At 40.0% G+C, this 13,326-nt stretch overlaps 1 protein-coding gene across 2 annotated transcripts in view; it reads right to left on the bottom strand.

Annotated features, from left to right (window-relative positions):
* The window catches only part of Cow (Proteoglycan Cow), a 258,438-nt gene that overhangs the window by 103,004 nt on the left and 142,108 nt on the right, over nucleotides 1-13,326 (bottom strand). The gene's annotated exons all lie outside the window — the stretch shown is intronic.

The following is a 13,326-nucleotide window of genomic DNA, read 5'->3' as shown; positions in this document are numbered from 1 at the left end:
TGTGCGAATTTAAGTAGTACGAATGGATGTAATATCGTACCAGTAGTACAGGTCAACGAATACTCACGCGTCGATTCTTAAAATCGACCTTACAACTTTGAAATTAAACGAACAAGTAGTGCAATTTCATGTGCTGTCATCCATGAAGAATTGGCATCGTGCATCAATTTTTTCAAGAATTTTCGGTGCGAATTTAAATAGTACGAATGGATGTAATATCGTACCAGTAGTACAGGTCAACGAATACTCAGACGTCGACTCTTAAAATTGACCTTACAGCTTTGGAATTGAACGAACACGTAGTGCAATTTAATATATTGTCATCCAAGATGGACTGGAATCATGCATCAATTTTTTCAAGAATTTTCTGTGCGAATTTAAGTGGTACGAATGGATGTAATATCGTACCAGTAGTACAGGTCAACGGATACTCAGACGTCGACTCTTAAAATTGACCTTACAGCTTCGGAATTGAACGAACATGTAGTGCAATTTAATGTACTGTCATCCAAGATGGACTGGAATCGTGCATCAATTTTTTCAAGAATTTTCTGTGCGAATTTAAGTAGTAGCATCGATGTTATATAGTACCAGTAGTACAGGTCAACGGATACTCAGAGGTAGACTCTTAAAATCGACCTTACAGCTTTGGAATTAAACGAACAAGTAGTGCAATTTAATATATTGTCATCCAAGGGGGACTGGAATCGTGTATTAAATTTTTCAAGAATTTTCTGTGTGGATTTAAGTAGGAGAATCGATGTAATAGCGTTCCAGTAGTACAAGTCGACGAACACTCAGAATTGGATTTAAAAATCTGACTAATAGCTTTGGAATTGATCGAACAAGTAGTACAACTTAATGTGCTGTCATCCAAGACGGATTAGCAGTAACAATTAATTATTCAAGAATTTTCTATGCGAAAGTAAGTAGCACGAATTGATGTAATATCGTCCCAGTAGTACAAGTCAACGAATACTCAGATTGCGACTGGTAAAAACGAACTTAAAGCTTTGAAATTAAACGAACAAGTAGTATAACTTAATATATTGTCATCCAAGAGGGATTAGCAACCTGTATCAGCATTAGAAAAATATTCGGTGCGGAAATATGTGGCAGGAACCTATATAAAATCGTCCCAGTAGTACAAGTCGACGAACACTCAGAATTGGATTTAAAAATCTGACTAATAGCTTTGGAATTGATCGAACAAGTAGTACAACTTAATGTGTTGTCATCCAAGAAGGATTGGCAGTAACAAACAATTTTTCAAGAATTTTCTATGCGAAAGTGAGTCGTACGAATTGATGTAATATCGTCCCAGTAGTACCAGTCAACGAATACTCAGATTGCGACTGGTAAAAACGAACTTAAAGCTTTGAAATTAAACGAACAAGTAGTATAACTTAATATATTGTCATCCAAGAGGGATTAGCAACCTGTATCAGCATTAGGAAAATATTCGGTGCGGAAATATGTGGTAGGAACCTATATAAAATCGTGCCAGTAGCACAAGTCAACGAACACTCAGACTCCGACTCTTAAAACCGACCATACAGCCTAGGAATCAATGTGTAGGAAGTAGTGAGACTCGACGAGAAGTCACTCAAGAAGGATGAGCATCGTGTACCTATATTAGACTCGCCCAAGCGATACAGGTCAACGTATAATCAGACCTCGACTTTTAAGGTCGGACTTAAATCGTGGGAATCGAGGTGTAAACAGTAGTGAGACTCGACATGAAGTCAGCCAAGAAGTATTATAGCATCGTGTACCGATATAAAATTCTACTAGGGGCGCAGACTTCGATTATTAAGATGAAACTTACAGCGTAAACCTCGCAAGAGCATCGTTCATTCTATTAAGACTTCGAATATGCACCGCCATTCCTCGTTTTTAATAAACACTGTGATACACAGACTGGCAGTCTCGCGGCCATGCTACGTGCCACGCAAGCTAAACATCTCAAGACGTTTTCAACACAGTTTACTCGCCGGAGTCTCGGCGGTTTCTGTTCCACGAAGCTTAATCAACCGGAACTTCATTCGTGTAGGGCTATTATAAAAGTTGTTTATTAAATTTGCGTGTTGCTCGGTTTACAGCCACAGAGTCACCTAACGTTATCACCTCAAATATCTCTGTTGTTTTCAAAGGTATATTAAATGTCCTGAGGACAATGTCAAGGTCACCTTTATTTTTTAAAATGTATTGGATATGGGTGTAAATGAATGAACACTGGTACTTTTAAAGTAAAAGTCAGCCTTTATTTCACGGCGCGGAAGGAAGCTCTTTACCATGAGATGTCTTAGCTTCGACTGACTTTTAAGAAGGAAAGAATCTTTGGGACCCCCGGAAAGGAAACCAGAGTCCCTTCGTATCTCCAAACTGTTTAGGTTAGCCCCCCCCCCTCCCCCCACAGTTCGGCACTTGTAAGAAAGTATACTTCTGAGAACGTTCCATCGATACTTCGTAATCTCTGTTTAAGAATACGACTCCGAGATCGTTGATTCATTTTTGTAACTTGTTGATAATCCAACAAAATGGAACCACCCTTTTGTAAACATCTACTATGATAGTTCCTTTATTACTCAAGTAATTACTCAAGGTCATTCAAGGTCACGGACAGAAGAAAACGTATAAAACTAGGTTAGGTGACTCACTGTATATTATAAACTATCACATTCGGAAAGCGGAACAATCGGTACGAGATTAAGAATCATGAGACAAAGAAATTCAAGAAAAAATACGTTCGCAGAAGTGCATGGCGGGGGAGCATAATCCCCAGTGGTTTACAAGAATATAACTCGTAGTCGCTGGAGGGTATCGCAGAATTCTACTCTGTGGGAATTGAGACTGGGATCAAATAGGATCAGCAGGGAAGTGCTAAGGCGGACATTAATATTTAACCCTCGCGCGTTCCGAGGGATGAAAATTCACTCGTTCTCTGTGTTTCTGGATACCGTGGAATTCTTTATTTCTTTTCCGTCTGTTGCTAGGTACGTTTCTGTAACCCCTTGACGCGCGGAGACGTCTGAAAGACTCGCACAACTAGACTGTTTTTAATATCCGATCATAAACTATGTATAATAACAGCAACCTGACTATTGCATCTAGTTATTAGCAGAGTTGGGCAAAAATTCTATTTAAATAAAAATTTCGAATAAAGTAGGTTTGAAACCCACTTGGAAAAAACACATTTCATTCGAAATTATTATTCACATAAAATTTTTGCCCAACTCTGGTTACTAGATTGCGGCTTTGTCTCGTTTACGACAAAAGCGAGTAAAAGAAATTGGGAACGGTGAAAATATATTTAACGAACTGGGATAGGGAAGGTAAACAGTTATTTTTCTACATCTTAGGTTTTCCAGTTATGTTTTTCGCATTAAAACAATAAAACTCACCAAGCTACGGGCTATCTAGAATGTAACAGCACAGAATAACTTATTTCGGGAAAACTCTCTGTGTCACATTTTTACGTTATTACTAGACTGCGGATTTTATTCATTTATGACAAAAATAGAAACGTACAATTTAAAGTAGTGGCCATATGAAAAAAATTTAAGGACATCGGTGTATTAGTTTCAGCTGAACAAGATAATTAAAAGAAGAACGAATCTTTTATTTGGTTCGTTTGGCTTGTAATCGATGCAGACAATTTTTATTTTGCATAAAGATCCGCAGTCTAGTTATTACTATTGTTATGTCAGTATTGTTGCGTTCTTTTCGACATATGTATTGAGTCTGCTATGAAAGAAACTCAATTTCGTTCGAGTTTGTTGCACTTGCGGTGGAAAAAACGTCGAGTTTGCATAAAGATCCGCGATCTACTAATTATTACTGCGGAACATGGATCATAGATCGGGATAATATTAGGTTGTTGCATATCGCCGCCTGAATGTAAGAACTAGGTAACTTACAATTCTTAACTTAACTTACTGCAGTAAGTTACTTAACTTAACACATTACCGACCGGCGATTATCGCATAATTTTCATGGAACCATCAATAGCAACAGCAATTTTCATTGTGAGCTAACAAGTCGCCCTCAATAACGTCATCTAATAGTTTCATTTAAGATTGCAATGAAAAGATCTATGCTTTCTTTCGGTACAGCACAATGATTGAACATCCTATTAATAGGCTTCCGGTAGAAAAAACGTCGAGTTTGCATAAAGACCCGCGGTATACTAATTATTACTGCGGAACATGGATCATAGATCGGGATAATATTAGGTTGTTGCATATCGCCGCCTGAATGTAAGAACTAGATAACTTACAATTCTTAACTTAACTTACTTCAGTAAGTTACTCAACTTAACACATTACCGACCGGCTATTATCGCATAATTTTCATGGAACCACCAATAGCAACAGCAATTTTCATTGTGAACCAACAAGTCGCCCTCAATAACGTCATCTAATAGTTTCATTTAAGATTGCAATGAAAAGATCTATGCTTTCTTTCGGTACAGCACAATGATTGAAGATCCTATTAATAGGCTTCCGGTAGATAAAGTGTTAACATAAACAGAAATCTGTATTTAATTTTTTATCTACTTTGAACACTGCTCATTAGATGTCGTAGATTACTTTGATAGATCACCTATCAAGGTTACGCAGTTTTTACATTAAATTCTACTTGATTTCTTCTTTACTACGAAGTACATAGATAACTCAAAATGTCCAAATTTCAAGTTACCTGGTTCTTACATTCAGGCGGCGATATGCAACAACCTAATAGAATCTCGACTTCTTGCATCGAATACCGTCCTCGGGCGGCGTATGATCGTTCGGTGGTTATCGCCGATGGGTTATCGTCGTCGGGAACCCGCGGACTCTGTTCGCGTTATCCAGCATCTTCGGCATTAGCATCGTCGATCATTCAATCCGTGAAACCGCGCGGCACGAGGGAATCCATCCCCCGGGTGTATCTCTATTTCGCGACGAAATAGGGACGGGAGAAGTCTCTCTCTCTCACTCTCTCTCTCTCTCGATCATTTTAGACGCATTGTGCTTGCCGCCGCGCTGTAATTGTCAGTCGCGTAATATACGCTTCAATCGATATCCTATTGCCGTCCTATGGCCGAGGTCACCGTGTATAATCTACGGTAAGATAGACGGATAATTTACGAGGCTAATGGGCCCGGCCTCTCGAACCTGCTACGCCGCTGAATTAATGCGCCCAGCTCGTTAATTCTTTAATCGATCAGCCCGTACCAGCTAGCCGGGACCTCCTGCGATCGAAAACCCTTTCCTTCGGGCTCGACCCTGCTCCCTAATCCTTCGAACGGGCTCCCTAAACCTTCACGAGACCGGAGGATTTCCTCGAAACGCGCTTCTCGAACTGTTTTACTAAGGTATTTTTACCCAATGAAATTGAAACACGTGAAAATATATATTTTGCCCTGAATCAATTTGTGCAGTTCAATGAGAATTTATTCTCGTCGGCGAGGCAAACGGAATTGTCAATTTTTCATATTTGTATAATCTCAGGATTCGAAAAAAAACATTCTTCATTAAAGGTAGAAATAAAATCATTTTATGTATAAAATAAATGTAAATAATTTATATTTAAATATAAAATAAAATTATATGTAAAATCTATCTCGATCTCCATTTATTAAATATGCTGGTATCAATTTAAAACATTAGAGAAATTTTAAAACACTGTTATATTGTTTTCAACTTGTTAAACATATTACGAAAGATAATAAATGTCTATTTCACTCCGGATTGTTGCAATTCAGGTAGAAAATTTTTATTTTGCATACAGGTCCGCTGTATACGAATCAATTGCTACGAATTTAAGTATTGTTTTATTATAATATACAATAAAATTATTTTAGATCGGAAGAAATGTTCAATTTTCAAGTTAAAACAGTTTCGACTGCAAAGGGTTAAAAAAATAAAATTTTTAAAGTACGATCGAAGCCACGATACCGCAATAATCCAAGAATTTAAATAATTTATATTTAAATATCAAATAAACTTGTATACATATAAAATCTATCTCGATCTCCATTTATTAAATATGTTAGTATCAATTTAAAACATTAGAGAAATTTTAAAACACTGTTATATTGTTTTCAACTTGTTAAACATATTACGAAAGATAATAAATGTCTATTTCACTACAGATTGTTGCAATTCAGGTAGAAAATTTTTATTTTGCATGCAGGTCCGCTGTGTACGAATCAATTGCTACGAATTTAAGTATTGTGTGTGTGTGTGTTTTATTATAATACAATAAAATTATTTTAGATCGGAAGAAATGTTCAATTTTCAAGTTAAAACAGTTTCGATTGCAAAGGGTTAAAAAAATAAAATTTTAGAAGTACGATCGAAGCCATGACACCGCAATAATCCAAGAATTTAAATAATTTATATTTAAATATCAAATAAACTTGTATACATATAAAATCTATCTCGATCTCCATTTATTAAATATGTTGGTATCAATTTAAAACATTAGAGAAATTTTAAAACACTGTTATATTGTTTTCAACTTGTTAAACATATTACGAAAGATAGTAAATGTCTATTTCACTCCAGATTGTTGCAATTCAGGTAGAAAATTTTTATTTTGCATACAGGTCCGCTGTGTACGAATCAATTGCTACGAATTTAAGTATTGTTTTATTATAATATACAATAAAATTATTTTAGATCGGAAGAAATGTTCAATTTTCAAGTTAAAACAGTTTCGATTGCAAAGGGTTAAAAAAATAAAATTTTTAAAGTACGATCGAAGCCATGTCACCGCAATAATTCAAGATGGACCGAACTCAGGTCTCCCTAAACTTTGAAAGGATATTTTTCATTCCTTCCTTTTTCAAGACTGTTAAAAAAAATAGTGATTGACTTGGTTTACGGGATTCGGGTTAAATTCGAGTGGGCAGTTCTGTATCGCGAACTCAAACCGGTTGGGGTTAGGTCCTGGATCGGTGGTCGAGAGATCCATTACGCGTCTAATTAAAAGTTGGACCGTTTGCGGCGCGCCGGTTCGGAGGCTGGAATTAAAGGCGGCCCGTACGCGCGTGAATTAAGGAGGAGCCGAGAGCTTCCGGCCCGGCCGAATCAAATTGAGAGACGCGGCAAACTCTCTCTGTGTCGCCCTGGTCCCAGGAAAACCGAGGGAAACGATGGGAAAATTTCTGCGGTTGTTTTCCGAGCGGAATTCACCCCGGACCTTGACACAGTAGCTCAACATTCTAGCTTCGTATAGGGTGGGCCATCTAACGTTTGGAATTGGAACTATAGGTTATTTTGAGGTTGGAAGGTTTGATGACATTTCCGATGTGACAGAAAGTTAGAATGGTAATTATTTTTCTCGGCGCACAGGTTCGATCAATTTCTACACTAAATGAATATAGCTTGAGGGGCATGAAACGTTATAGTCCGAGTTCGAACCATATAACGCTTCCGATTCGGGTTTGAATCAGCAAGATGCCAAATGCTATTTTTATTGGAGGAAAACAAAGGTGGAGTGTTTCGTCCCAGGCCCGCTAGAGGACTCATCAGTAAGGCTATCTAGCGGACCCTGCCTTAGACAACAAATGTCATGAGGAAAGTTCTTAATATACTAATTGGTGTCAGTTTAGTCCACCTTTGTTTTCCTCCAATAAAAATAGCATTTGGCATCTTGCTGATTCAAACCCGAATCGGAAGCGTTATATGGTTCGAACTCGGACTATAACGTTTCATGCCCCTCAAGCTATATTCATTTAGTGTAGAAATTGATCGAACCTGTGCGCCGAGAAAAATAATTACCATTCTTTCAAAATAGTGCGATCGCGAAAAATACCTCCTTTGACAGAAAGTTAGTTTTATGTTTGACATTTATGAAATGGGTAATCGTTTTTAGCTTGAACACACACACGCACACACAAAGTTGGGAAATATTAAAAACTTATTTCCAAAGTGGTGAGTCCTCTACTCAAACTGTAAGAAATCTACGAATAAATTTGACAAAAAGGATGTGCCAAAAACACAGTTTGTGGATCAATTTGTGAAGCGAGTTCGTGAAACTGGATCGTTGTTGGATAAAACAACCCGTGTACGTACTCGTCGAATGCGCTCAACCGAAAACACTGCTGCTGTTGCTCAGAGTGTGCGTGAACAACCATCAACATCAACTCGTCATCGTTCTCAAGAATTGAACATTTCACGCACTTCTTTGAGAAGAATTTTGCATAAAGATCTCGGCATGAATGCGTACAAAGTTCAATTAGCGCAAGAGCTGAAGCCGCATGGACCATCCGATGCGTTTTCGGTTTGCTCAATGGGCCGAAGACCGTTTGATCGAAGATGAGCATTTTTACCGAAAAATCATCATTTCAGATGAAGCTCATTTCCACCTCGGAGGATACGTCAATAAGCAAAATTGTCGTATCTCGGGCTCAGAAAATCCACACGTCATCGTGGAGAAACCAATGCATCCACAACGAGTGACTGTCTGGTGCGGATTTTGGTCTGGCAGCATTATTGGGCCATTTTTCTTCGAGAATGAGCAAGGAAACGCCGTTTACAGTGAATGGCGATCGGTACCGCGCCATGCTAAGCGATTTTTTGTTTCGCAAAATTGACGAGGATGACATAGACGACATTTGGTTTCAACAGGACGGCGCGACGTGCCACACAGCCAACGTAACAATCGATCTATTGCGCACTGTTTTCGAAAATCGCATGATCAGCCGAAATGCTGATGTCAATTGGCCACCTCGAAGCTGCGATTTGATTCCGTTGGACTTTTTTTTTTGTGGAGAGCCGTTAAGAACAAGTGTTACGCTAACCATCCAGCGACGATTGACGACTTGAAACATGAAATCGAAGTTGCCATTGACGAAATAGAGGCCCAAACAATCGAAAATGTACTGAAAAATTGGACTGATCGAATGGGGTATTGTAAGGCTAGCCGTGGCAGTCATTTGAATGATGTTGTCTTCCATTCCTAAATGGAAAGGTTCAATCTTTCTAATAAACTCGTAACTTTGAAGAAATATTCATTAGTTCGTTTTTTATAGCCGATTCAAATTCCAAATCTGAAATGGCCCACCCATAACTTTCAAAAATATCGGAAAATATACATCGTCGATTTCGAAGCGGAATTCAATATCGCAAAGATGGATTCTCGGCGAAACCATGTACCAATTAGTTTTCTTCCCGGAAGAAGAAACGAGACAGTTACAAAGAGAAACGTAAAATTTCGCGAGGATCGTACGATCGCTCGAGCGTGCAGTTTCGATCTGCATCGGGCCGGAAGCGAATCGCTGGAACTTTTCGGACGTCGGATCACTCGTTTCCGGAAACTTTGCGTAGTCGGTTGCTGGCTGGAACGCGATGGAAGACAATAATGCGAACCGACAGTTTCCTCGGATCGGATCGAATCGGATCGAATCGGATCCGTGCCGCTTCGTCGATTCCGGGAATCGATTCGACAGCAACTCTACTGCACAGTGTTCCAGATTTTTAAAGTAGAACGTTAACCCTTTACTGGATAGAAAAATTGCCTTGCCATTGTCGCGTTATTTGCATTTTTCGAGTCGGACATCTTTCAGCTGGAGTCTGGACACTTCGTCGTCGCGATTTAACAACTGTTTCAACTCCAATCGCGTAATATACAGGGTGATCACGACAATTCTTCCGTTTGTGACCTTGTATGACCTTGAAGATCGGCGTGTCATGCAGGGTCTGTCCGGAAAGTAATGCAACCACATTTAAAAAAAAATAATCTATTAAACATATGGATACAAACCTTTAAAGCCGGATAAGATAGTCAAAAATGCCCTTGAACCGAATTTTATCGACGATGTGCCATTCGATAGAGCACGAAGAAAAAAACATACTGTGCAAAATTTCAACCCTTTACCTCGATCGGGAGGGTAGTTATGGGGTAAAATCGAAAAAATCAGTTTTTGGCCTATTTTCCCTGGTTAACGACGTCTAAAAATTCTGAAAAAAATCCGACACATGTCGAAACCCCGAATACATACTTTGCAATTGGTTTCAGATTTTTAAAATGGAAATCCTGCTTGTGAAAAATCAAAATCTCAAAAAAAATCGAAAAAATGCAGATTTCACATGGAAGTTCTAGAGTGACAACGTTTATATTTTTACAGTAGCAGTATATTGTTATAAGTATTGTTCATGAATTTTTTCAGATTTTTTGGTTTGGTGCGCCCCGTTGTTAATAAAAAAATAAAAACCGATTTTTTCGACGTTTTTTCCGCGAAGAACTAAGCTAACCCTAAAATTGTTACGTTCTATTTATTTTGTAAGTCTATCAGGCTCTGATAAACCTTGTGCATTGTACAGAAGTGATTAAAAAATGAAATCAACTCAATTAATATTTCTACAGTATAAACATTACATCTCTACTATTTGTACTCGCAATATGAATATAAAAAATACATACATTTCGATTTTAAAAAATTGTAGGTCAAGGTGACCTTGAAGTGAAGCTCATTTTTAAAACATTGACCCCATCATATTGCTTGCAAATGATAGTATAACGATTTCCTCTTTAATTTTGTTCGAATCACAATAGTTCTCGAAGAAAAAACGGTAGTAACGACGTGAACACTATGTATACGTAGTTGGAAGCCTTTTTCGAGTTCCCGCTCTTCGAGAAATCCCCTCGAAGAAAGGGTCGAAATAAAATCGCGGAGTTTCTTGCGACAAGTATTCGCGGTCGATCTATTCCAGCGAGGATCGATAGAGGTTTCGGATCGAGTCGCTAGGCATTGCGGCGCGGCAGCGGTGTTGTGTCTCAGATTAGTTTTGTTTGTCGCGAAAAGTGTGCGTCTGTGCAAACGATTTGACGGAGAGGCTGCAGAGCGAGAGGTCGAGCGAGAGCGTTCGATTTCTCGGCAAAGAAAATGGAATGTCGGCGGTGTTCCCGCCCGAGGCTGCCATCCTCCAGCCTCGCTTTGTACCCTCTCTCTCCCTCGCTCTCTCTCTCTGGCTCTCTCGTTCTCTGTCTCTTTATGGGAGAGAGCGTTACTTCCGATTTCGAAGCAATAAGCTCGCAAGCTCCATTATGTGCCCGTTCTCCCCCGGTGTACGCGCGTCGGCAAACATTTCGCGACACGCTACAATCCACAATGCCGCCGCGAGCGCGATTCTTCAACGCCACCGCGAACCTCTGCTCTACAAACTGAAATTAATGTCCTCCCAGGCTCTTATCCGGCGACGAGCGACCGACGTTCGATCGGAAACACGGCTCTGTCGGAAATCGAACGCTGCTCGAGCTCTTCGAACTCCACAAAGTACTCTCGAATCCATCGTTCTTCCAAAAATATCAGGCATGACGAGACAATATTTTGTTATTAACACTTGTTCTCCGATGGTGCCATGTAGACAATGCTAATCCTTCTTGGACGACAGCACATCGAGCCTCACTACTTTCTACACTTTGATTCCCAGGTTGTCAACACTTAAATTTTATGTTAAAAAAATCTTTACACTTAAATTCCTAGAGTCTCGAATTACCAGAGGTCCCTTCAGTTCTTCGAGATCCCATCAGTTCTTCGAGATCCCTTCAGTTCTTCGAGATCCCTCGAATTTGCCTTAATTTCTTAGAGCCCCTTAAATTTCTAGAGTCCCTCGAGTTCTCAGAGCTCCCTTGAGTTCCTAGAGTGTTCTCTTGAATCCCTCTAATTCGCCTCAAGTTCTTAGAGTTCCCTTTGAAACCGCCTAATTTGCCTTAAGTTGTTAGAGTTCCCTTGTAGCCCTCTAATTTGCCTTAAGTTCTCAAAGTTCCCTTGAAACCCCCTAATTTGGCTTAAGTTCTTAGAGTTTCCTTGAAACCCCCCAATTTCCCTTAAGTTCTTAGAGTTCCCCTTGAAACCCCCTAATTTGCCTCAAGTTGTTAGAGCCTTTTAAATTTCTAGACTCCCTCGACTTCTCAGAGCTTCCTTGAGTTCCTAGAGTGTTCCCTTGAATCCCTCTAATTCGCCTTGAGGTCTTAAAGCCCGTTCAAGTGCTCAGACGTCTTTTGAGTTCTTAGTGTTCCCTTTGAAACCGCCTAATTTGCCTTAAGTTGTTAGAGTTCCCTTGTAACCCTCTAATTTGCCTTAAGATCTTAGAGTTCTCTTTGATACCCCTAATTTTCCTTTAGTTCTTACAGTTCCTTTGAAACCCCCTAATTTGCCTTAAGTTCTTAGAGTTTCCTTGAAACCCCCCAATTTGCCTTAAGTTGTTAGAGTTCCCTTGTAACCCTCTAATTTGCCTTAAGATCTTAGAGTTCCCTTTGATACCCCCTAATTTTCCTTAAGTTCTTAGAGTTCCCCTTGAAACCCCCTAATTTGCCTCAAGTTGTTAGAGCCCCTTAAATTTCTAAACTCCCTCGAGTTCTCAGAGCTCCCTTGTGTTCTTAGAGTGTTCCCTTAAATCCCTCAAAATTCGCCTTGAGGTCTTAAAGCCCCCTCAAGTGCTCAGACGTCCCTCTAGTTCTCAGTATTCCCTTGAGCCCCTATAATTCGCCCTAAACTCTTAAAGTCCCTTCAACTTCTCCTAGAATACCCTCAAGTTCTGAAAGGTCCCTCGAGTTCTTCAAGTGTTTCACAGTCCTGAAAATCCTTCGAGGTCATAGAGTTAGAGTTTTCCGCGAGCCCTCCGAATAAGAACGTCCTCTCCCCCACCGATAAATAAATCGGCTCGAAATATAAATGAAGTTCTCAGCGCGAGAGGAGCCCGCGATTTCGCTGAAACGTGTCTGGAATTTCTCTCTGTACCAGGAACGGCGAGGCGCGGCGTAGCGGCAGTGGCGGAGAACCAACCACCACCGGCTCGATCGGTGGCGTTTAATTGAATCCCGGGGGCCGACAGAAAATTTGAAAGTTTATGGCCGCGCCCCGGTGTTGTTGCACCACGCGACAGGCTCCCGTGGAAATGAAGGTACCTAATTACTCAGTTGGAAATATGTATCGAGCCGGGATCGCGTTAGAACAGAAGCCGACGATTAATTAGCCAGGATCAACGGAACGAGCGCAATTTATTTATGGATAACAGTGAGCAGCACTGGCTGGCTGCGAGTTGCACGGGGCCCCTCACCAGAATATTTATGGAATTGGCCGTGCCGTGCACCATGAGCGTGTGCGTGCGTGAACACGTACGCGTGTGCATTAAACGCCGCGAAACGTATTGTCCGGAATTGCGACGAGAGGACACGATAAATACACTTTTCATAGGGTTTCTCCGCGCAAATGACAGAACCCGTTACTATTAACTTTTCCGCTGGATTTATGCTGTGTTCCCTTTTTTTTTTTTTGTTGTTGTTTGGCTCACCGATAAATCCACACTCGCGTGCCGAAAAAGACGCGAA

This window comes from Lasioglossum baleicum, chromosome 16 (assembly GCF_051020765.1).
Source record: "Lasioglossum baleicum chromosome 16, iyLasBale1, whole genome shotgun sequence".
Classification (NCBI taxonomy): domain Eukaryota; kingdom Metazoa; phylum Arthropoda; class Insecta; order Hymenoptera; family Halictidae; genus Lasioglossum; species Lasioglossum baleicum.
This window is presented reverse-complemented; position numbering and strand designations above follow the sequence as displayed.